The sequence below is a fragment of the Triturus cristatus genome, chromosome 7, assembly GCF_964204655.1.
Source record: "Triturus cristatus chromosome 7, aTriCri1.1, whole genome shotgun sequence".
NCBI lineage: Eukaryota > Metazoa > Chordata > Amphibia > Caudata > Salamandridae > Triturus > Triturus cristatus.
The window spans coordinates 1719569765-1719595115 of NC_140590.1; positions in this window are offsets into that span (position 1 = coordinate 1719569765).

Below are 25351 nucleotides of genomic sequence, written 5' to 3' on the forward strand. Positions count from 1 at the left end.
TCGTTGTTTAACAGAAGCGGGGATTGCGAAATCAGGAGCGCCCCCCCCCCCCCGGAGACTACATTGAGGGAGCGGCGAGACCTGGAGCTGCCTTTTCCACACCTCCAGTGGGTGTCTGCAGTAGAAGTGGAGCAATCGCTGCAGAGACTGTGGAGTAATTGGGAGCGGTGTCGGCGGAAGATGGCCTGCAGCGCTGGGGACTCCCATAAACTGACACCACGAGGGTCCCTGGAGATGACGCTGGACTCGGCATAGTGAGAAGGGGGCAGGGACACCCCCCGAGCGACCGGCCCCGTCGGTGACCGAACAGGTGATAAAGGGCCCCTGGGGCTTAGGGGGTGAGAACAGCTGTAGGCGGAGCAGTAAGTGAGCCGCGGCGAAGCGGCAGTGGGGACCTGGAGAACGAACCGCAAATGCCTGACCAGTTATCTGTCACCTACAAAGGAAAGTAGTCTACCAACCTCTACTGTACTTTATAATGGTTTGCCAGTCCCCTGCAAATGGGTCCTGTGCCCATACTTGAAATGTACTCAAAGTGCCCAGAGATGATTCCACTGATGAAGAAGTGACTAGAAGAGTGCAGCCCATCCATGTCCAGTGGTCTCCAGGAGCTAACCTGCGTGCAAGAGCCGGCATCCCAAGATCATGGTCACCTATGCCGAGAGTCAGCACCACCACCTCACTGGGCACCTAGCGTTTGATTTGGGTAGGGGCTTGTGTCTGGGCCAGAGGTAGAAAATGCACAGCAAAGTTCCATATGACCACAAGCAGTGCAAACTGACTCCTGCCGATCCACTGCTGCTGCCACTCATAAAACCGAGCTTGCGCCCTTCCGCGCACCATAAGATGTCGATCGGAGCGGCCAGGTACACGACCTCAGGCCCTTTCTTCCCTCCTCCTCCTAATTTGCCCCCCTGGGCCCTCCAGACGCGTCAATCACTATGCCTCCCCACACTAGTGCTAGTCCTCACTCTACTCTGGGCGTTTTAAAGTGGATCTGTGTAGTTTGTAGTGGCCATCTTAGAACTGCTGGCTGTGGGTGAGAGGGCTTAGATAGAGGCACGAAGAGTTGCTATCATGATTGCCTCCTCCAAGTGCTATAATTGAACTGCCTTAGCCTCCAGGGCTCACTGTTACTGTGGGGGACACGCATCCGACTTACAGTCTATTTCCCTGAGGATTCAGCTGTCAAGATCCTCATGGTGGTCCTCATTGCAGCCGAGTGGTATATGCGAGATTCGAAGCGGGGAAAAACGCCAGTGCAGTGGGAGAAGCCGGGCAGTGCAGGCGATGAACCGGAAATTGTTCTTACCTAACTTGACACTGGACTTAATGTCTATGAGACCCCAGCTAAGCTTTGGACCCGTTTTCTTTACATTCTTGGGTCCCCACGAGGTTTTCCACTCCCACTGCTCATCTACCTGATTTGATACGCTTCCCAGCCTCCTGTCCCTCGCTCCTCCTCCCACTTTTTCCCTCTTTCCTCTCCTGGGGACTTGTTTCTTCTGTATTGGATTTTGGAACTGTAACTATTGTAATCCATGTGCCCTTTACCAAAGCGCTCCTTCTCCCCTTGTTGGGGAGAGATCCAGCATTTATTCCCTGGAGTCTCAGAGACCCCTCTGAGAGAGTCCACAGCGTCATGGGAGTCACACACAGCAGAGGTGTGGGAATGGCACCCTTTGCCAAAGCACTCCCTCTCCCCTTGTTGGGGAGGGATCCAGTATCTATGCCCTGGAGTCTCAGAGACCCCTCTGAGAGAGTCCACAGCGTAAAGGGAGACACACACAGCGAAGGTGTGGGAACAACCCCATTTCCACTGGGATCACAGCACACCAGACGTTGGACACTGTTTTTCCATGTCTCCCGGTTAATGTTTCCTTTACCCTCCCCCACCTCTTTCCCTCTTCCATTCTTTGTCTTCCTCCCCTGCTCCTATCCTCCCACCCCTGAATCTCCCCCCTTGCCTCGTTTTTAACGCATGCAACTGCGCCCCATCAACTGGTAACTATGCTCTGAAGCTGAGTATCTTGTAACTATTGTTATCTATGTGCCATTTACCAAAGCACTCCTCCTCCTCCCCTTATTCCCTGGAGTCTCAGAGACCCCTTAGAGAGTCCACAGCGTATAGGGAGTCACACACAGCGGAGGTGTGGAACGACACCTTTTCCACTGGGATCACAGCACACCTGACGGTGGACGCTGTTTTTCCGTGTCTTCCGGTTAAGTTTCCTTCTCCCTCCGTCATCTCTTCCCCTCTTTCATTCTTGGTCTTCCTCTCCTGCTCCTATCCTCTCTCCCCTGAATCTCTCCCCTTGCCTGCTTTTTCCCTTAAGTATTTGTTTTTAACGCATGCAACTGTGCTCCAGCAACTGGTAACTATGCTCGAAAACTGTGTATCTTGTAACAATGTAACTTGTAACTATGCTATGAAACAATGCTCGTCCTCATGTAAAGCGCTCTGATACCTCCGGGTCTAGCCAGCGCTATATAAAACTTTTCAAATAAATAAAAATAAAAAATAAATTCCAAGGAGTCTCATTTTAATGACTTGTGGCGCTGCGCTTCTACAGTGCCCAAATGATCTCATGTGGACACAAAGGCATCTTGCACAACAATCAGAGAAAGATTGTGTGCTAAAAGGTCACACACAAAGCTATGATGTAAGCTTGTCTCCAGTCACTTCAGAATAATAATGCATAATCCTATGGACCAGCTCACAATTCATCCACCGTCTCGTGAAGAAATGTCACATGACACATACCAGAGATAGACACGCAAGCTCTCCACAACATACATAGCACATGCAATATTGAAACATTGCACATACTGATGTAAAAATAAACCGTTGAACCGCACAAACAAAGAACATTGTATAATGAAATGAACACCATGGCCAGCAAACATGATATGAACAATAGTAGCATTTGCCAATACAGACTATACAAACATCAATGTGTGAACAGGTATATTACACAGGCAGTAGCTCGGCTCAACACAAAAGCTAACTAAGTATAGTCCCAAGTGTCAAAATAGACAAAATTAATGAAACATATGACCAAGATGATTTGTCGGTCAGAGAGTACTGGTACAAAGTGTGAATCCAACATGGATCAGCATTGTGGTAACACACACAACAGCCAAAGGAGCCTGTGAAGGAGAGACATAGGACAGTCTTAAATACAACGTGCCATGAAGATATATGCAATGATTGAATCAGTATTGTCCATTGTAAATTATGAGCACAAGCTAGGAGTAGTCTCAAAACTGCAGTGGTGAGCATCATAACTACACATACCATGGACTAATGACAATGAGCATCAAGTTAGCATAGCCACACACGGATCACAACTGATTGTCCTACACACACACCACACTTAGGGAATGCGTCATCAGACATCTTTGCATACTTACACTCAAGTAAAAAAGTTGTTAATGAGCTGTCTCCTGACATCCACCTCCTCTTCCTCATCCTCACTGGCAACGTGCCCCAGGTCAGGATCCTCCCATGAAGGTGGTTGTTGGTCCCAGTCATCCTGGATGATTGGTAGCCTATTCCTCACAGCCTTGTTGTGAAGCATGCAGCACACAATAATTATTTTGCACACCTTCTCAGGGGAATATTGCAGTGCACCTCCGGTACGATCCAGGACGCGGAATCTGGTCTTCAGCAGGCCAAATATGCATTCAATCACATGCCTGGTCCGACCATGTGCCACGTTGTAACGGTGATCAGCTGGTGTGACCGGGTTCCGGAGTGGTGTCAGTAACCAGGGCTGGTTGTGGTATCCAGAGTCCCCTATATTTAACAAATATAAATGGGCATCAGATCAAAAACAGGCTAGAACATGGCATTAAATTAACACACAAGTGACACTGACAACATGACTCACCAACAAGCCAGGCACGCTCATTCCTGAGCTGCGACATCAGCTGGTGGATCCGACTCATCCTCATGATGTAGGCGTCGTGGGCGGATCCTGGAAAACGCGAACATACATGTGAGATGGTTTGGTCCGCCAGACATACCACAAGCGCGTTGATGGAATGATAGTGCTTACGGTTGCGGTATACCAGCTCATGGGGTTGTGGTGCCACCAAACCCACATGTGTACCATCAATCGAACCAATCACATGTGGCATGTGTCCCAGTGCATAAAAGTCCTCCTTAATGGCCCGGAACTGTGGTGGCATTGGAAAATATATGTACTGGTTGAGGTACCTCAACATGGCCTCACACACATCCCGGAGCAATCGACTGAACATTGTCTGGGACATCCCACCAGCATCAGCCACAGTAAACTGGAACGTACCAGTTGCAAAAAAATGCAGTTCCGCCATCACCTTCACCCTGGGGTTCAGGGCAGAGGGATATGTGCGGCCAGGCAGCAAGTGTGGTGTCGACAGGTCTGCCAATTCCACAATCAATGCACTCGTGAAGCGGTACCTCCTCATGCTCTCACGCTCCACCATGGTAGCAAGATCCAGGAAGGGTCTGTGGACATTTGGGGCCCTGCGGAACACATGAGAAATGATGTACACATATCCCTCCCTATTCAAACATCAACTTATAACTAGTCAACTGATTGCGTTTCACTTACAATGATGACATAGTGAAGTCAGATGTCTGTGGTAGATATAATCCCTGACTTGCGGCAATGTGAGCATGAACAGTTAGACAATTACGCCGTGGATTTCCAAAACATACCGTGTAGTACTGTGACTACTCACTGTTGTCTGTCACTCTGTCCAAAGTAGATATTTCAAGTACAACTAACACATGATATCAATGTGCACTGACATGGACAAGGTACTAATGCCTAGCAACAACACAACATACAGACAGCGTGTCACAATGCACAACACTATCATGGTGTTGACATTATCCGGATATGATGTATGACCTACATTTCCTATCACAGTGACAGAACATTGATGATGTGTATCACTACTTTATATGACATACAGACATGCTATTCAATTACACATGGACACTACAGCAACTCACATGCCAAATGCAATATGTGAAAATTGTTCCTTAATGTGACAAGTGTCAGCAGTGAGGCCTTGCGTCACACTAGTCTCACACACTGTGGACACAGTAAAAAGGAGTTTACACTCTGTAGCGTGATCATGATCACTTGATACTGTGAATACGCGCGGATGATTACTGTGTTAACATAATGATCCCCTGGGAAAATGGACAGGCATAGGATGGTGAATTGGGAAGTGGACACTCACACCCGTCATGTTCCTCACTAGCATTGCTGCAGTTGCCTTGTGAGCTTGGGTCACAATGTGAGTGATCTTCTCTGTGTTCTCTGTACCTTATGACATGTGCTTAACTCCATCAACACAGGGCATGCTGCATGCCATCATCCATACACACATTGTCTGAGTAGATGAGTGTGCATTGCTTCTACGCACATGCAAAATCATGACCGAGCCGGAGGGACAGATATAATCCTGGATGCAATGCAGTTTGAGGCGTGTGATTTAGCAAGAGACGGGACTGACACATCCCGACCGAGCCGGACGGACAGATTGCATTGTGGATGCTATGCAGTTCGAGTCGTGTGATATTTCAAAAGATGCGACTGACACATCCCGACCGAGCCGGACGGACAGATTGCATTGTGGATGCTATGCAGTTCGAGGCGTGTGATTTTTCAAAAGATGCGACTGACACATCCCGGCCAAGCCCGACGGACAGATTGTATCGTGGATGCTATGCAGTTCGAGGCGTGTGATTTTTCAAAAGACGCGACTGACACATCTCGACCGAGCCAGACGGACAGATTGCCAGTTGTCATAGTGACAGACCACATTTTGCATCGTGCACGATTCGCGTAGGGTACGATTTGAATCCGTTTGCACACAAATGCATCAAAATCTAAACTGTCATGATGCAGAGTTTTTAAACGTGGCGGTAGGCGTGTCTGATGCGTACTATTTCATGGATTGGGCAAATTCATAGAATGCAAACAAGTCGGACCTATCCTTTTGGACGCATGGAACCGGTTCTGCCTCAGCAGCACAGATATAAGGCTGTCTCTTGCCCTGAGTGCTCACTTGCATGCACTGAATGATCAATAAGGACATCTCTGCTACCACTGCTGCTGTCTCTGTATCCTCTGGCTCCAAGAATGGCACGTACTGTGAAGAGGGCCCCAGCATTCACAGAGGAGGAGAACCAGGCCCTGCTGGACAGCCTCCTACCACAGTACAGCAAGCTGTATGGGAAACCAGGGGAGCAGGTGAGTGTGCAGTCGACAGCCTCTCTCATTGTGCATCTTGTCTGACTACCAGTAATGATATTGTGTAACGCTGGGGCTAGCATGTTCACTCAGTAGTTGTCACCCCCAAGATGTGTAGATACCTGCAGTGAACAGGTACTGTGCTGTGAGAGTTCTTTTTGAGATGGTCATACTACCCCGGAAGGTTTCCATTTTGGTGATGCAGGACAAGTGTCTATCCCCATTGTTTCACTACCTCTGTTCATCATATGTCCTTGTTTAAATAACATGTTTATCCAACTGTGTGATGCACAAACATGTAGCATGTGTGTTCACGGCCCTTTAACTTTGTCATACTCACAGGTTGATGCCCATCAAAAACAGGAGATCTGGCTGACCATTTCCCGGGCGGGTAGATCTGTGGGGGTCCACAGGCGTCAGATCCGCAACTGCCAGAAGAGGTGGCAGGACCTATGTGGCTGGACGAGGTGCATTGCAAGAGTGCAGCTGAAGCTGTCACCTCCTCGCAGGAGGAGCGGACGCCAGACCCTTACCCTCCACATGCACCGGATTTTGGTAGTGGTCTTCCCTGACCTGGATGGGCAGTTAAAGGCCAGACAGCAGCAAGGAGGGGGTATGTACATGCCTTTTCTGTGAACTGTGTCTAACCTGATCTTTGCTTTGCTTCAGCCTGGTTATGCTACCCCAGTCCATGTGTCGGTTTGAACTAGAATCATGTTAATTCATTCATTTATGGGCCTTCCTCATCTGAGACACAGGTGTGTCCCTTTCAGTCAGTCACATGTCTCATTGTTGGTGGGGGTGGCCTGCTGTTTTGCAAGGTTGGTGCTTTTGGCCCGCTTCTGCAACCATCAGAGTGTATTTGCCTTCATGAGTATGTGTATTTAGTGACATTTATCTGCACATGGACAGATCCATGACATGCACTCTGTGTGGCACATGAATACGTGTCCTAGTTGATGCTCTGCCTCGCCATATGTGTCTGGTGTGTTTCACAGACACACATGCAGCTGATGGGACAATTGTGTGGGCACTGAAGTATGCCCATCATTTCTGTTACACATGCATGGACACATGCCTAATGTTCAGGCAACTCCCATGTTTCACATGGACTAGGTCAGGAATGCCTACTCTGGACGTGGTGTACACTCTGTTATCCCACTCATGTGTGCAAAACTGATTTTGATGTATTGTGCAATTTGCAATCGGGTGTCTGCCTCTGTATCATTGTGGAGTGTCTTAGCTTTTTAGTCAACTGTGCTCTCTAATATTTAGTGGTGGGCAGCCATCTGACATGTGGCTGGTGGATCTTCACAATGGGGTCAGACTTAGGTGTCTAATCACTTGACTGTGCTTAATGGTGTATCAACATTTCTTGTGCAGGCAGCTATACTACATTGTCATCAGACTGAAATGTGATCATGTTGACAGACTTGTGCTAGCTGACACTGTACTGTGGCCTTTGTATGACGTGGGGTCATCAGTAGCATTGACATGTGGGTGGCTTTGGGGCAACATGTGCACTTGACCGATGCAGGGCTTATATTCACCACAAAATCTTTATTTGAGAAAGGTGCTCACATTTGGTTTTGTGAAGCACTGCCCCAGTGACAGCAGGCAGCAGGAAAACTTGACCAAGAGTGCACTGTAGCATGTGCTTTCATTTCCAACAGTGTATCCCACAGTGATGTAAGTTGTCCTGCATGCACTCAACTGTGGAATTGTCCAGCAATACCTGGGCACATTATGGTGTGTGGTGAAGGAAGCACATCCATATAGTTTAGATTTAGTTTGGGCATCCCTTATCCTGACACATGGACAAAGTCAGTGGCAGGAGATGGTATATGTGTGTACTGATACATTTCTATCACAATTCCTGCAATCAAGACAACTGTCTATGTGGTGCATGTGTGCACATATGGGTAGTGTCTGGCTACATGCACCAGACTGTGGTCTCCATGGACATGTGGGATATGAGGGGCTTGGTTTACTGACAGACTGACACGTGTTTCACAGAAAGGTGTCAGCACTTTTGAGAATTTAAAGCAAATGATTCACAGACGTGCACAGTAATGTCCTCCCTGGGATGTGCGATGTCAAACGTGTGACTGATGTTTAACTGTTTACCCTGTTTATTTGCAGTTACATCTACCGACACTGGAGGGGACAGCTCCACGGACCATGAGGAGCAGCAGAGCCTGACAGGGTCCGCGTCCGAGATTTTTGAGGGACCCAGTGGCACGGACGGTGAGGGGAGCCACACTGAGGAGACAGCAGCTACAAACTCCTCAGATGAGGAAGACCGCTGCACCGGTGTGGACTCCCTTGTGGATGCGGGTGTCAGCAGACCCACGGCAACATCTATCAAGTCTTGCCCCAGCACCACCACCATCTCCACCCTCCCATCTGCTCCCATCCCAGATGTCCATGGAGGCTTCCGTGTAAGGGAGAACATCTCCTTCATGCCAGGCACCACACTACCTGCCCCCGTCTCCCCTGCTGCCCTGAGTGTGGAGTCTGTGGACTTACTTTCACAGATCCATGTAGGGCAGACATCAATGCTGAGTGTCCTCCATTCTCACACCAGTCTGTTGACCCAACTGGTGCCCTACATGGAGGGCATCTCAGCCAACATGTCTGCCCTACATCGGACCATTCAGTCCATGGCCTCCACACAGACGGCAGCAGTGTCCCTCCTCCAACAGGCCCTCACCCCTGCTACCTCTGCCACATCCACAGTCCCCACTCCCCTGCCTGTCCAACAGACACACACACCCGCACATGCACGCACCACATCAGCCACTAGCAGCACACAGACCCGCAAGCCAAAGACAAGATCCACAAGCACGCACACTCCGGGGACAGATGACACACACACAGGGGATGGGTCACAGACACACATACAGGCATCCACAAGCACTACGTAAACCTCAGATGCCTCTCCCTCCAATGCACCTTCCCTTGCCTCACCTACTACCCCCACTGCCAAGCAGCTCTTCCTATGTGACGTTGGCCTCTTCCCCACAGACCCATCAGAACCAACTTACAAGGGGAAGAGGAGGTCAGCACAGACAGAGGGGACTTCCCCTGCTAAGCGCACACCCTCCCCCAGGCGCAAGGACACTGAGGCCACCACCGGCAAGTCTCCCCCGGACCAGGAAGGGGAAGACACCACCCAAAGGTCACACTTCCACCTCACACTCTCCACCCAGCAGGCCCCCAGACACACACACACAGGACCCACAGCCATTCCCTGCACCCGGTTCACCCACACACCCATACCACATCCCCAGAATGCTAAGGCCCTCACCCCCTTCCACGTGCACTTCCACCCCCAACTCCAGCCTGTTCCTGCCACTGGTGTGGGGGATGTGTCTCCCCCCTCTGTCCTGCCCACAGAATCTGAACCCCAGTTCACTCCTCTCGATGTTGGCACTGCAGTAGGAGGCACACACACCCCGTCTGACTTGGGCACTGCAGTTGATAGCCTGTCCACAACATATGACATGCACACTGCAGTGGTGCAGGAAAACACCACATCTGAGTTGTGCCCAGCAGTGGTGACGGCGCCCACTGTCTCAGACCCCTCCACTGCAGTTGCTGGCGTCACTCCTGCACCCTGCACAACTACCATGCCCCATTCCCCTGTCCCCTGATCCTGTCCCTGTGGTGCCTGGCCTGCCGCTATGTGTGCCCCTCCAAGGCGTGAGATGTCCCTGGTCCATAGCAGTGCAGGCAATAATTGTGTGACATGTTGTCACATGTCACCCTGATGGAACATTTTGATGGACTGGACATCGACCTTTTTTCTTCGTGGCATGGACACTTATATTTCTTTGAGAGCTGAATAAAGCCTATTTTTGTTAATCAGTGTTGTTGCAGCTAATGTACATGATGTTGATGATGTAAATAATGAACTTGCTGTTGTGATGGTGTCTGTGTTTGTGCATCTGCACCACTGCACTGTAATGTCTTTTCCTTGCTATTGGCAGTATGTATTTTGGAGGTTTTAACCTGTGTCCCTGCGTCTCCTTGCTCATCTGCATGCACATTCATCATTTTTGGTGTCTCCCATTGATGCCATGGTATGGAACTTGGTCACCTAACAGCTACAGTCTCCACAGGATTCCTCAGTATGTGTGTCTGTTGTGGATATGTGTGTATGCATCATGTTGGTCATTTTGCACATTATCAGACTATACACCAGAGTCCTTGTCAGGGATCATGTTCATTGCCTGTCTGCACATGGCAGAGGGTGTTCTTGTGATACACGGCAATATTTGCCTCAACAATGCTATTTTAGTATTTTACATAACAATTACATTTCCACTGCATTGCTTGAGCAATTTGGACTGGGAATCATGCATGCTGTTTTGGAGTTGCTGCTATTTTCATGTACACATTCAGCTTTTGCTCACTGTGGTGATGGGTGTTTGAGAACCCATTACCACATTGATCATGAGATGCTGGATTTGTGAACAACACAATCACCTTTTGCTCACTGTGGTGATGGGTGGGTTACAACCCATTACCACAATGATCATTAGATGCAGGGAAATTGAACACCACAATGACCTTTTGGTCACTGTAGTGAGGGGGGGAGTAGACCCCATTACCACAATGGCCATGAAATGCAGGATATTAGTGACACACAAAGAAATATTGGGCACATGTATGTTGTGAGTCACATTGTATGATCACTGCCACAATCTGTGTTTTGTGCATTTTTTACATGCAAACATGCAATGTAGATAAGATGGTAGGGGTGGTGGTTTGCTGGGTCACCCAATGTGTGTGTATCCTGCCACCTATGACTGATGATGGGAATTTAGATGGGCATCCACCCCCCTATGGGGTGGACACTACTGAGAGTGATAGGCATCCACCCCCTTGTGGGGTGGACAATAGTGGGAGTGATAGGCATCCACCCCCCTATAGGGTGGACAATAGTGGGAGTGATAGGCATCCACCCCCCTATGTGGTGGACACGACTGTGGGTTATGGGCATCCACCCCCTTATGGGGTGGGCAATAGTGTGAGTGATAGGCATTCACCCACCTATGTGGTGGACACTACTGTGGGTTATGGGCATCCACCCCCCTATGGGGTGGGCATTAGTGTTAGTGATAGGCATCCACCCCCCTATGGGGTGGACACTACTGGGAGTGATAGGCATCCACCCCCCCTATGGGGTGGGCAATAGTGGGTGTGATAGGCATCCACCACCCTATGAGGTGGGCAATAGTGGGAGTGATAGGCACCCGCCCTCTATGGGGTGGACACTACTGGGAGTGATAGGCATCCACCCCCCTGTGGGGTGGACAATAGTGGTATTGATAGGCATCCACCCCCCTATGGGGTGGACACTACTGTGGATTATGGGCATCCACCCCCCTATGGGGTGGGCAATAGTGGGAGTAATTGGCATCCACCCCCCTCTGGGGTGGACACTACTGGGAGTGATAGGCATCCACCCCCCTGTGGGGTGGACAATAGTGGGAGTGATAGGCATCCACCCCCCGTGGGGTGGACAATAGTGGGAGTGATAGGCATCCACCCCCCTATGGGGTGGACAATAGTGGGAGTGATAGGCATTCACCCCCCTATGGGGTGGACACTACTGTGGGTTATGGGCATCCACCCCCCTATGCGGTGGGCGATAGTGTGAGTGATAGGCATCCACCCCCCTATGGGGTGGACACTACTGGGAGTGAAAGGCATCCACCCCCCTGTGGGGTGGACAATAGTGGGAGTGATAGGCATCCACCCCTCTGTGGGGTGGACACTACTGGGAGTGATAGGCATCCACCCCCCTGTGGGGTGGACAATAGTGGGAGTGATAGGCATCCACCCCCCTATGGGGTGGACACTACTGTGGGTTATGGGCATCCACCCCCTATGGGGTGGGCAATGGTGTGGGTGATAGGCATCCACCCCCCTATGGGGTGGACACTACTGTGGGTTATGGGCATCCACCCCCTATGGGGTGGGCAATGTGTGGGTGATAGGCATCCACCCCCCTATGGTGGTGTTTCCTTTCGTGTACTTGTGACATTATGGTGTGTGGTAGGTGTCTGACTTACCTTCTGCATCATGCGCGTCGGTGTCGATGGGCATAGAGTATAGGGAACATATGCGCGATTGGGTACATGGCTGCTCCGACTCGTCCCCGTGGATTGTGTTCTGGCGCGATTCGGAGCTTTCATACGCCTCGTCCGGATGCTGTGACGTGCTGGAAGTGGCGCCCTGTACGACGCATATTGTGTGCGCATCGTTCTTGCGCATCCGGAACTTGGTCCGGATGAGTCCCCGTACGACTCGATTTCAGTGTTTCCAGAGCCTGTTCGCTACTGACATAGTGCACGATTCGGAGCGGACGGTTCGCTCGGAAATTTGCAGGTTAGATGCATCGTACTTGCTGGTTTGGAGGGGGAAGCTCCGGATACGAGTCGGTCGTCAGGTAAGCCTACGAATAGTATTGGAAAGGCATTTTTAGCGACATCGGAATCGACCCCTTAATAGTAAGTGAAATAATATATATATATATATTGTTATGATATTTTTTAATTATTTAGATTTCTAATTTTGCAAGTTTTGTTCTCGGAATCGCATTTTGGAGAGGATAGCGTTTTTTTTTTTATTAAGAAGTGTGTATTAGTATTTAATACTAATATTTATTTAACACTTTCTTAATTTTTCGGCTTTTCCTGGAGCGTTTCTTTTTTTAAACACTATGGGGCCCATTAGTATGTCGGGCGGATCGCCACCGCCCACATGACGGTGGCGATCCGCCTGACATTTCCTCCCGCCCGCATGTAAATTCCCCCCGCCATATTACTATGGCGAGGGGGACCCCGGCGGACGGAAAGACCGTCTGCCGATTTTCCGCCCGGTCGATGAGTCGACCGGGTGGAAAAGCTGTTAATATGGTGGCGGTGTCTGGTAGACACCGACATCCATATTAAGATACATGCGGGGTTATGCCGTTGCTGCCACGAAAAGGCATGCGGTCTTCTACATTGGAGGCCCGTAGCGGGCACCCAGGGATTCTGGGGGGTGCACATAGGGGTACCTATGATACCCCCCTGCATTTCAATGTACAACGTGGCAGGCACCGCGCGGTGCCTGTCACGTTGTGCATTGAAATGCACAACTTGCATTTTGGCATTGCTGCGGGCGGTGGTTTCAGCACTGCCTGCTGCAATGTTAGGAATGCGGGATGCGCCCGCCAGCGTGACGGGCGCATACTAATGGTATGTGCGGGACCGCCGCATGCATTGCGGGTGGTCCCATTTCCGGGGGGTATGGCGGGCTAATGACCCCGTATTTTCAGGTTTTTTATCGTTTAAAGTCTTTGGATTTATCGATGCTGGATTAATATTTTTGGAACACTTGAATTTTTACATTTTTTTGGTGGTCTATTTTAATATTTATTTGGATTGAGAGATACCTGGATGGATTCACGAATTTTGGATTACGTTTTCTTTAGCTACAGAAACCGTAAGTGTTTAATTTTATAGTTGTGGGAGGGTATTTTGATTATATTATTTGATATATGTGTTATGGTTAGGTAAAATGTAAATAAGATGTCAATATATATTTTTATAACTGCATTTAACATATATGACACATTATTTATATTTTACAAACTTAAGAAAAATTATATGTACAGTTACCAATTGTGTTTTGTTGGAAAGTAATTTTCTATTGTTTTATGGAAATTATTTAAAGAATTGTTTTTGCTATTAGTAATAGGTATTCTAGGCCTCTTGTAGTTGGGTATAGTGTTACTTGACTTTGTAGAAATTCGTACATTTTTTTGGTTTGTTTTGTGAGTTTAGGGCCTATTTGAGTTACAGATTGTTCCATTCCAAGTTCCTGGTAATTTTGTTGTTTTTGTAGGGCTTGGAATAGTTTATATAGGGTAGGTATCCTTCTTACTGTTGTTGATTGGAAGGCATTATGCCATCCTTCAACAGCATTGTTGGTTTTGGCTTGTTTGTTTAGTGTGCTCAAGTACACATTCCACTATGGAATGTGGAATTTGGGTAGTCTTCTGTGCCCTGATCTGTGGAGTCTTCCCACCCAGGTATCCTCAAAGTAATCCAATAGTGGGCTTAGTTTTTCTTCATGTCTTTTGTAGTAGGGGCTTTCTATTAGGAGATTATAGTGCTCTGCTACCTCAGTTACTGGAACATAGGCCAGTGCAATTATTTTTTTTAACTTGGTATGCAAAAGTACTGTCAGTTGCATACTCAACACTTAGGGGCCGATTCTGATCTCGCTGGGAGAAGGCTCCGTCCGACTCGGATCCGGAGGGCTTTCCAACCGACTCATGCTCTGGGGCACAGAGCGCCCGAGTATGATGCGAACAAGCGCTGACGGACACTGGTCGTTCGGAACCCCATTGAAGTCAATGGGAGCCTGTGGTACGAAGCGTACATAGACTCCCATTGATGAAAAAGGTACGTTGTGCACAAAAGCGCCTCCCGGAGTGGGGTCACATCTGTGACACCCGCACCGTACATGCATGTGTAGGGGGGTCCCTTGGGACCCCCTGTGATCGACTCGTAAGGCTACGGGTGAAGGGGGGTCCGGCACGGACCCTCATAGTCCGCTTCCCGGAGCGTTTATGTGTCGGATGCTCTGACTCGATCCAGCTGTCCGAATCGTGCATCGTACTGGCTCGGTCATAAATCGCCTCCATTGCACAGCACGGTTTGCTTACAGACGAGACGTACGGAGCGGTTTGTACCCGGAAACGATTCAGTCGGCGATTTCGCGTTCCTCGCATTGTACTTGCTCGCTCGTACAGCTTTACGAGTCGGACAGAAAACATGCGTACTGCTCGTACTTTTTACAGCCGGATCGCATTCGGAGCCCTTACGAGCGAGATCAGAATCGGCCCCTTAGGGTTGACTTTTGTAGATGTCTCCAGAAACATAGATTAAAGTGGTAATAGCAACCCTGGATTGCTGTATTGGAGTAGCATTTTAGTATATTATTGATCATGGCATGCTCAAAATCAATAATTATTTTCTGATGAAAATAAATATTGGTTTTATCTTTTATTTGGTTTAAAATTTCAAAAATGTTGTTTATTGGGGAGTAGGGTATAGATAAATGGAATATTAGTATTTTGGAAAAAAAACATGTATTGTGTATAACTGATAAAATGGTTTGGGACACATTTTGAATGTCCCATCCATCATCCAAGTCTTACATTGCTGTAATTTAAGTAAATTGTTTGCAGTAGCAATCATAATAATTTGTTTGCCTTTGCATTTATTGTCAAATAATATGAATGGTTCATTGCTGTGTGTTACATTTAGCTCAGGGGGAATCTCTACCTCTTAAAAGGTTTTAGGGACAGGTGTACTAGTTGTAGTGGCTTTCTTTTGTCTTGCTATTGTTCTTTTTAAGGAATTATTAGATGGTAATTGACTAGATGCATGTTGGGGTACTGTTAGTAACTGCTCCTTCAGTATTTCTGTGGTAGGTCTATCTGTATTAGTGCTAGCTTCTTTTATTGTTTCAAGAGCACCTCTAATTTCAATCTCTGTTACATTTGGTGGATGGTTATGTTCTTTAACAGATGTAACAGTCTTTTCCTGTGTAATAGCTCTTCCATAGCATTTATTAGAATAATATTTACTAAATTTCCAAAACACTTTTAAACCACTTTGTTTTTCTTGTGTGTATACATAACCCATATAACACAATAACATTTTGCCTCTTTGTGGCTTTATAAATTGGGCTCCTTCAGTCATGGTGGTCTTTTTAGTTCTAAGGAAAATATTTATAAATATTAATTGATATAATACAGTACATTTATAAGGAAAATACATATACATTTCTTTGCATATACTTACAATGTTGCTGTTGATGTCACTGAAGATGGTGTTGGTTGTTTTCAAACTTCTGTTTTAGTTTTCTTGAAAATAGTTCTGTTGGTGAGAAGAAATATAATGTTAAAATGTTTGTTCTATTAACTTATAGGTGATGGGGAAATTGGGGATAAGTAGGATTTTGGGTGGGCATTTTAGGGAATTGTGGAATATAAAACAGAAATATACTTACTTTTTTAATAACTTTTTTGTTGATGTGGTAGAAGTAGCTTTTGGTGCCTTTTAGAAGGTATCTGTAGAGGAGATATAAGTTTAAGATAGATATATTAGTAAATGACATTTTGATATATTTTTAAGTGAAGAGTATAAGTAGTGTTCTATTTTAAATAGCGTTTTACTTACTTGGTTCTGTTTTAAAGTTTCTTTCAGAAATGTAAATCTGCTTTCTGGAAGTAATCCAGCAGAGTTTCCTCTTCTTTTTTCTGTAGGGTTGTAGTTTGTATTATGTGTAAAAATGTATTGTTTATATAGAGTTTGTTTAATTGATGGGTTTATTTCATTGGTGTATTTGATTAGTTTGAGGTTTTCATTCGTTGTTCTTTATTTTTTTTAAGTTTCTGGCAGTTATTTTCCATATATGGGAAACGCTAATTAAGAAGTTGTTAGTGCTAAGTATTTTTTTTAAACATATTTCTTTGCTTTTGTATGTTTTATATTGTTTATAATGTTTAAATTTATATGTGTTATTTGTAATAATATTTTATGTGAAGTTTAATAGTGTGATTTTTAAAGGTTTGATGTTTTTATATGTTTATATGTTATAATGAAGTTTTATAATACTTATAACATGCGTAGTTATTGTTTATATGGTGAAAATACGTTTAGAAGTTAAGATATGTTTATTTTAGTTAGTTTTATAAATGTCGATATTTAAATAAAAACAATAAAATAGCAGTCTATATTTAGGACATTTTAATGTTTATTAAAGAAAGTTCGTTAATTTTTTTAACGATATTTGTGTTTTCGATAATTTTGTATACGATATTTTGTATTTACAATATTTTCCTTTCAATATTTGTGTAATTTGTTTATTATGTATTAGTAGTCGATAATACTGTAATCGATAATTTGGCAAGAATATTTTTGTAACTCGATATTGTGCTTGTCGATATTATGTCAGTGATTCCTATCAGCCAGTCGAATTGGAGAGTCTGATATAGGTACAAAATAATCATCCCATTCACTACCAGTGGTGATAGCCTGATCATAAGGTATTTCAACCTCCTCAGGTTCATCATCATCATTTCCGTGCTCCTCATAATCTGCGCGGATGGTAACTGGGTCAAGGTATTGTGGTTGGGGCACAACAAGCTGCTGTATAGTAGATCACCTCTCTTGAGCTAGCAGTGGAGGAGAATGTAGAGAGTACCAACAGAGGCAACTGTTGAATGCTGCTGCTGCTGTAGAGGTGAATTTTCACCTTCGTAAAATCATTGCAATCATTGTTAAGCATCTGGTGAAGATCTGATACAAGAGCCGGAGGAACCTGCATCATTGATTCATGAAATGACTGTTCATCAAAAGCATCATCATAAGGATAATCCTCTTGGACCTCGTCATATGATCTTATTCTGACCTGTTCTCTAACTTTAAATGAAAACGTCTCAGGCACGAAAACTGATCCATCTTCCTCTTCTGCATCAGTCATGTAACATTTTACATGCAGCTTCGATGGGCTACTTGCGGCCCCAAAAGGTTCATCATCATCGTTGTTATCCAAACCTCCCATCTCCAGAAAAATGACAGGTGGAAATGGGGAAACCTTACTAAAGATGTTTGACATGGTTTCAAAGTTTCAGTAATATTCGTCGATGTGCTTGTCAACGATGCCAGCTTTGATGGTGTAAGCAACATTAGGTTTAAAAAATGTGTCAGGCTCAGGTGCAAGTAATGTAGCCTTTGTATATGAAGCCGCCGATGGGGCAGTCGCTGATGGTGTATCGAAAGCGTTGTCGGTGTCGACGACAGAGCAGTGGCTGATGGTCTCGATGACGGAGCAGCCATAGAGTCTTGATGATTGCGTGGTCACCAATGATCACATCAAGGTTAGTATGAATGATGAGGCTGCTATAGATACAGTAGTGATCTGTGTCGTTGACACAGACAAGATTGTAGCCCTTGAAGGTGTCACTGGTGGTCTTGTCAACAGTTTTGTCATCAACATGTGTGATTAGGTTCTGGGACAGGTTTTTTTATATCTGAAGAGGCCAAAGCTATATCAAAAGGAATTGAAGGTTCTGACCTTTTTATCCTTGTTTTACATGCCCCAGAGATGATAGATGTTTTGAACAGGGTTGTGGACACCTTTTGTCCTTTCCTTTTCCGTTTCCTTTTGATGACTTCTTAGGACCCTTTATTATACCTTTGACTCTTGAGGGCTTTCTTGGTTGGGGTTGATGTTCCCTACTCATCCTCTCCAGAGACTGGCGTTTCTGCATGCATCCCTGCCTTTAAGGGTTTTGGCAGAAAACATTCTGCAATATGTGCAATTGTTAGCCTTATGACTAGGGTATAGGCAATATAGAAACTCTTTGTGAGGGTCCTCTGAGAAGTGTCTCAATTTTCCACACATCCTACAAGGTCTAAATAACTCTTCTTGGGCCCCTCTGACGTGGTGAAAAATACTGTCAGAGAATCACAGGCAGAATGTTATATGACAGTTAGAGTGCAATGAAAGGTTAAAGTAACAGCTTTTCTGTAGAATTGCACGGAGCTCAGTGAGACTCCCTTCACATGACATGTGGTTAGACATCGGTGGTGTGTTGACCCTGGAGGTGAAGGATCATTCAAGAACATCTCTGATTGGATGAAGTTTGGTTCTTTCTAAAATGATGTGCATTGGTTAATAATGTCACTCCTTTGAGAATTACATTTGGTTTTTTCTAAAATGATGGGCATTGGTTAATAATGTCACTCCTTTGAGAATTACAATGTAATGCTTTGATTTCTACTACTTATTATAATTACTGTGGGACTCCCACCGCAACGACAGGAAGATTCAAGCATGTGAATCTATGAAAGATTCAATACTGGAGAAATGTAATTAAACACTGTTGTGCTACTACACATAGAAATGGATTATGGAACACACAAATATATTAATGTATGTACAACTTTTCTGTAAACGTTATTGTTGTACTCTGTGTTATACTTCAGCTTACTTACTGTACTTTACTGTAACCTATCTGGTGTTATGATGATCTAGAATGTTTATGGTTGCCTAGTAATGACATGTTGTGGACATTCTTGCTGGAGCTGTTGGCAGAGCAAGTCCTGTCTCTGCTGTCCATGTAGCTAATAAGCTACCAACTTACTACCACCTGCATCCGCCTCCTTACTACAAAATTATGGCGACGATTTAGCTACATGGAAGAACCCACGCAGCCACCTGGACCATCTTCCACTAAGAATAAGATTCTTCAATCAAAATGTTCTTATACATGCTAATGAAGATTTCCTGCGGTCTACTTGTGGAAGGTATTTGGTTTTGTGCTGCGCTTTTGTGACTTGGTATAGTCACATTGTCAAAATAACTTTCATTTGACATTTCTGTCTTGGCACAACTTTCTTTCAAAGAAAAGAATTCTCCAGCCCGTTATGAATTTTAGATATTTATTGTGGCATCCGCTGACTCTTCAATTGCATGTGGCCACTGTTCTTTTTTTTTAACTGCCACTCTTAAGTCAAGCCAACCCGTTATTTGCCTGCAGAATTGTTCACAACCCTACGGACAGTTCTTGTGTTCTTGTTGGCATGAAAGTTGTGTTTATTTTGGCAGAGATCTGCCCGTTCCCACTATATTGAAAATGCTGTGGTTTGCAGTATTTCCATGTTTGAAGTGACAAATCCCTGCATTTTTATCCGGCAGCCAACCGCATTCATCAAACAACTACCTCAAACTTTGTTTTTGTTTAAACTTGCAGCGCGCTCACCATTTATCTCGAGCTGCCGTTTTCTCCAGCTTTCATGTTCCACGCTCCTCTGCATGTCTGTGTGTGACGTTGTCACGTACGGAAGAGTGGAGTGCATTTTAAGTGGCTGTCGGAGAAATCATAGCAATGTATCAACGTATCATAGCAACGCGTGTCGGTGACATGCACACCTTTCATCATTTCTCGACGGAAGCAGTTCTCCTTTAATTATTAAAAGACTGAAACCTTGTTAATCATTAAAAAAAGAGAGGCGAGTGTGTTTCCTGATCTCGGTGACTCGCACACCATTGAGCAATTACGGAATCGTTCCTCATTTCTATAAAAAAAAGGGGATTTGCGTTTTTCCTGATCTCGGTGACACGCACACCAATTTTAAAGTTAAAGTACGCTCATCTTGACCTCGGTGACACGCACACCATTAAATTGGATCATAGTGCATTCATCTTTTTCTCGGTGATATGCACACCATACAAAACTAACTTTATCTAAATGTTACACCTTATCAGCTTCAACTTATTTTTTATTTTCACTGCTCACTAATTTAGTTGAAACATATGGTTCTGTACTGTTAAAAAAATAAATTCTATATGTAACTTGTTAAATTGATTACCTATAGCTCAACACTATACATTTCATTCCAGTCTTCTTTTATTGAATTTCCACCATTGCTCTCTCAATCTTTCCAACTTTGGCAGAATTGTGCACCATGCAATCCGTCAATCGGCCACCCACATTTCTTGAATCACCGGGTGATCCCCCAGTTAGATGGGAAATCTGGTACGATGCTTTCCAAACATATTTAGGAGCGATAGGTGCGTTACGTTTCAGTGCTGAAAGGAGGAACTGTCTCCTTCTGCATTCCTTAGGATTTGAAGGTAGGTCTATTCATAAGTATTTACCACCTCTCTCACAAGAAGAACTTCATGGAATCGACGAATACCAAGAGACTGTCATAAATTAAAAACTAGGTTTGATAAACAACCAAGCCTCATGGTTTTGAGGCACAAGTTCTTTAAAAGAAAACAATCGGAAGGAGAGGATGTTGATGCCTACATCTCTGTTTTGCGCAGACTAGCAGCTGAGTGCAAGTTTGAAAACTTTACAGATCAATTGATCAGAGATCAGTTTGTGTGTCAGTGAAAGGACAAAAACATTCGCCAAAAGTTGCAAACACTGGGTGATCCGTCACTAGCTGAAACTATAAAAATTGCAAAAAGTATTGAGATTTCCATGGTCTCTCTTAAGGAACTTGACGACAAACCACAAGATGCAATTAATGTGGTGGCCACTAACAATAATAGTAATGCCAAAGAGCGTAGCAAGTCTTTACATTCAAGTCATCAAACATCAAAACCTAATTCTGATAGCAATAACGTGATTAAATCTGTTCCCAAAAATATGTGTATTAGATGCGGTAATCCTCCACACATCAAAGGTTCACGTTGTCCTGCTAACAATGTTATGTGTAACTACTGTAAAAAGATGGGTCACTTTGCAAAAGTCTGTTTAAAAAAAAAGTATGTGAGCAAACCAGCAGTTTGCTGTGTGGAATCGGAAGGTGAATCAGATTTAGAAGTGGTTTCTATTATAAGATGCGAAAATGAATCAGAGGCTGTAGAATCTACTGTCTCTTCTGAGGTTGCAACTGGAGATCCCTCCTAATGTATTGATCCGATTGTAGATATCAAGATTGGAAACCACACTGTTAAACTCTTAGTTGACTCTGGAGCGAAGATCACTATGATCACGCAAAAGTTATTTGAAGAAACTTGGAATGGTTGCCTATCCTTACTTTCCCCTGATCGTTCTCCGGTCTCATACGAGGGGCGTAGAATAGATCTCTTAGGTTATTTGGAAGATGTGTTAGAATTCAGAGGGAGGAGAATTGAAGGAAAAATGTATGTTGCGGTAAAAGGACTTAATATATTAGGTTGGTTCCATCAGGGCCTTTTTGGAATGATACTCAAGCCTGGCCAAAAAGAGCAAGTATTAGTGGTTGGTTGTGAAGATATTAGTTTACAATGCAAAGAGAAATATCCTGAAGTTTTCCGCAACAAGTTAGGAAAAATTAAAGGGTTCCGACACAAAATAATTGTTAAGGAGCGTGCTCTCCCCATCAAACACAAACTCAGAGGAGTTCCTTTCGGTGTTAGTGAAGAATTGGAAAAAGATTTGAAAGAGTTGTGTAGCAAAGGGATCATTGAACCCACAAACTCTTCCCTGTGGCTTTCTCCATTGGTCGTGGTGAGAAAAAGGAGAGGAGATCTTCGCGTTTGTGTGGATTTGAGGTCCCTAAATAAGGAGATTTGGGTTGACTCCCATCCGTTACCCAAAATTAATGACTTATTTTCCCCAACAAAAGGAGCGTGCTATTTCTCTAAATTAGATCTAGCGAGTGCGTATCATCAGGTAGAACTTGATCCTGAGTCACGTCATCTTACGGCATTCGTATCACCTCTGGGAACCTTTCGCTATTGTCGCATGCCTTTCGGACTTGCGTCTGCGGCAGCTGTTTCCAGAGGATAATGAGTAGTATATTAAAAGATGTCGATGGTGTCCTCGTATTCCAAGATGACGTGCTTATTTTTGGAAAGGATGTTACTTCCCATGATATTACATTAGAAAAAGTCTTGACCATTTTCAAGAAACGTGGTGTAGTCTTAAAGGAGGGAAAATGTAAATTCTTGTGCACTACAGTGGAGTACTTGGGACATGTAATATCCAGAGAAGGGGTAAGTCCACGTCCAGGTCTAATACAAGCTATAGCAGAATCACCAGACCTTGTAGATAAAGCGGGAGTTAAGTCATTGTTGGGATTATGTGAGTATTATTCTCAGTTCATTCCTAATTTTGCCACAGTTGTCCGTCCCATCAGTAATTTACTAAAAAAAGGAGTCAAATTCGATTGGTGTCATATTTGTGTAGTTGCCATTAAATCAGTGAAGTCCGCTTTATGTGATGGACCTATACTCAAACCGTTTGACCCGTGTTTGCCTTGTGTGACTGTGGATGCAAGTCAAGTAGGAATTGGTGCAACCTTGACGCAAATTGACAACAACAGTGAAAGCACCATATGTTTTGCGTCAAGAGTATTGAGAGCTCCTGAACTTCAGTATTCCTTCATTGCACGGGAATTGCTTGCGTGCACGTGGGCTATCGAGAAATTTAGACCCTATATTTGGGGAAAACAGTTCAAACTTTTGACAGACCATAAGCCCTTAGTGAACATCCTGGGCAGAAGTGTGAGTAAATGTTGTTCACCTCGGATCATGCGTATGGTTACCAAACTGTTACAGTACCAGTTCTCGGTACAGCACATTGCTGGAGGAAAGGATGGGAGAGCAGATTTTGTATCCCGTTTCCCTATTAAGTCAAGTGAAATTGACGATGTTAATCTTGAGGAATTTTCCAGTGAGGATTGTGATGATTGTTTAGTGGCAGTGCTTGACATACCCGTTTTAAGTTTGGGTTCTGAGGATGATTGGAAACAAGCTCTGGAGTCTGACTCTGTGCTGTCTGAAGTAGCTCATTTTGTCAAAAGTGGGTGGCCAAGGGAAAAGGTACTTGCTGTTCCTTTGCAACCTTTCTGGAAAGTAGAGGATGAACTTTCCATCGAAGATGGACTGCTACTTATGGGAGATAAATTTTTCCCACATGTTTTATTTCGGAAAACTATTATTGAGAGAGCTCATGAGGGTCATTTGGGTACCATGCTCACTAAACGCAGCATCAGAGATGTCTATTGGTGGCCAGGAATAGATTCTGAGATTGATTCCATGGTATCTGGGTGTTGTGGGACTTCTGACAAAAGTCTTAAGGTGTCTGTTCCACCTCTGATGCCCATTGAATGCCCCAAAAATCCATAGTCAAAACTCGGGATTGATGTGATGGGTCCATATGAGGTCCTTCCGAGGGGGCTCGTTTAATACTAGTTTTAATGGATTACACATCAAAGTGGACAGAAATTAAGTTGGTGAAAGATGCCAGTACTCATGCTCTTATAGACTTTCTCAAGAGTGTGTGGTTGAGAGAGGGTTTTCGGGAAACGTTGATTTCAGACAATGGCAAGCAGTTCGTCCGTGCAGAGAGTCCTTTCTAATAGATTCTGGTGTTAAACACCATAAAAGCTCGCTCTATCACCCACAAAGTAATGGCTTAGTTGAGAGGATGAATCGGGTGGTGGGTGAATGTATTAGATGGGCAAGAGCTGGTGGTCATGATGTTTGTAAAGCACTTAATGCCATGATATGGTTTTACAGAACTACGCCACATTCTGTTACCAAGGTTTCACCTTTTGAGTTATTGAGAGGGCGTAAACCAAACACTAGTTTCAGATCTGCTTGGATGAGCAGATGGGTAAGATCTGAGTCTGATGTTGCACACTTGTTATCCCTGGTTAGTGGGAATGTGTCTGAATCCCAATCCATACAAAAAATGTGGTTTGATGCCCGTAAAGGTGTTAAAATGACTCAATTAGAAGTGGGTGACAATGTTAAGATTAAAAGTGGTGTGCACTCTAAGAAAGGTGACAGCAGATTTAGTCCACCTGTTAAAGTTATCAAAATTTTGGGTAATGGTGTTATGGTTGAAGGTGGGCATTGGTGGAACCTCAACAGAATCGTTAAAGTTCGTGATTGTACTACTGTTTCTTATTCAAGAAGGAGTTCGCCTCCTTGTGTTAATCGTCTTCCTTCGAGGAAAAGCTCTAGAAATATTGTTAAACCTGCCAGGTACAGGTCATAAAAAATTTGTTTTTATTGTTATTCACAAGATTTCTTGTGTTTCGTTCATTTGCTCATTTTTTAAATTTTTTTAAATTTTTTTCATTTTTTTATTTGTGAGAAGAGAAGATGTGTTGAACTCTGTGTTATACTTCAGCTTACTTACTGTACTTTACTGTAACCTATCTGGTGTTATGATGATCTAGAATGTTTATGGTTGCCTAGTAATGACATGTTGTGGACATTCTTGCTGGGGCTGTTGGCAGAGCAAGTCCTGTCTCTGCTGTCCATGTAGCTAATTAACTACCAACTTACTACCACCTGCATCCGCCTCCTTACTACAGTTATATTGCACATAGTGAGTAATAGCATCTGGTTGTGTGCTAGCAACATTATATGTTTCTTTAATGTACATTGACAATGCTGCAGACAGGAACAGTTGCTTGTACTATGCCCTAATAGTTTTTACTATTACAAAACTATGTGTACTGCACATGTCTGTCAAGAACCATGGGCCAGATGTACGACCATTT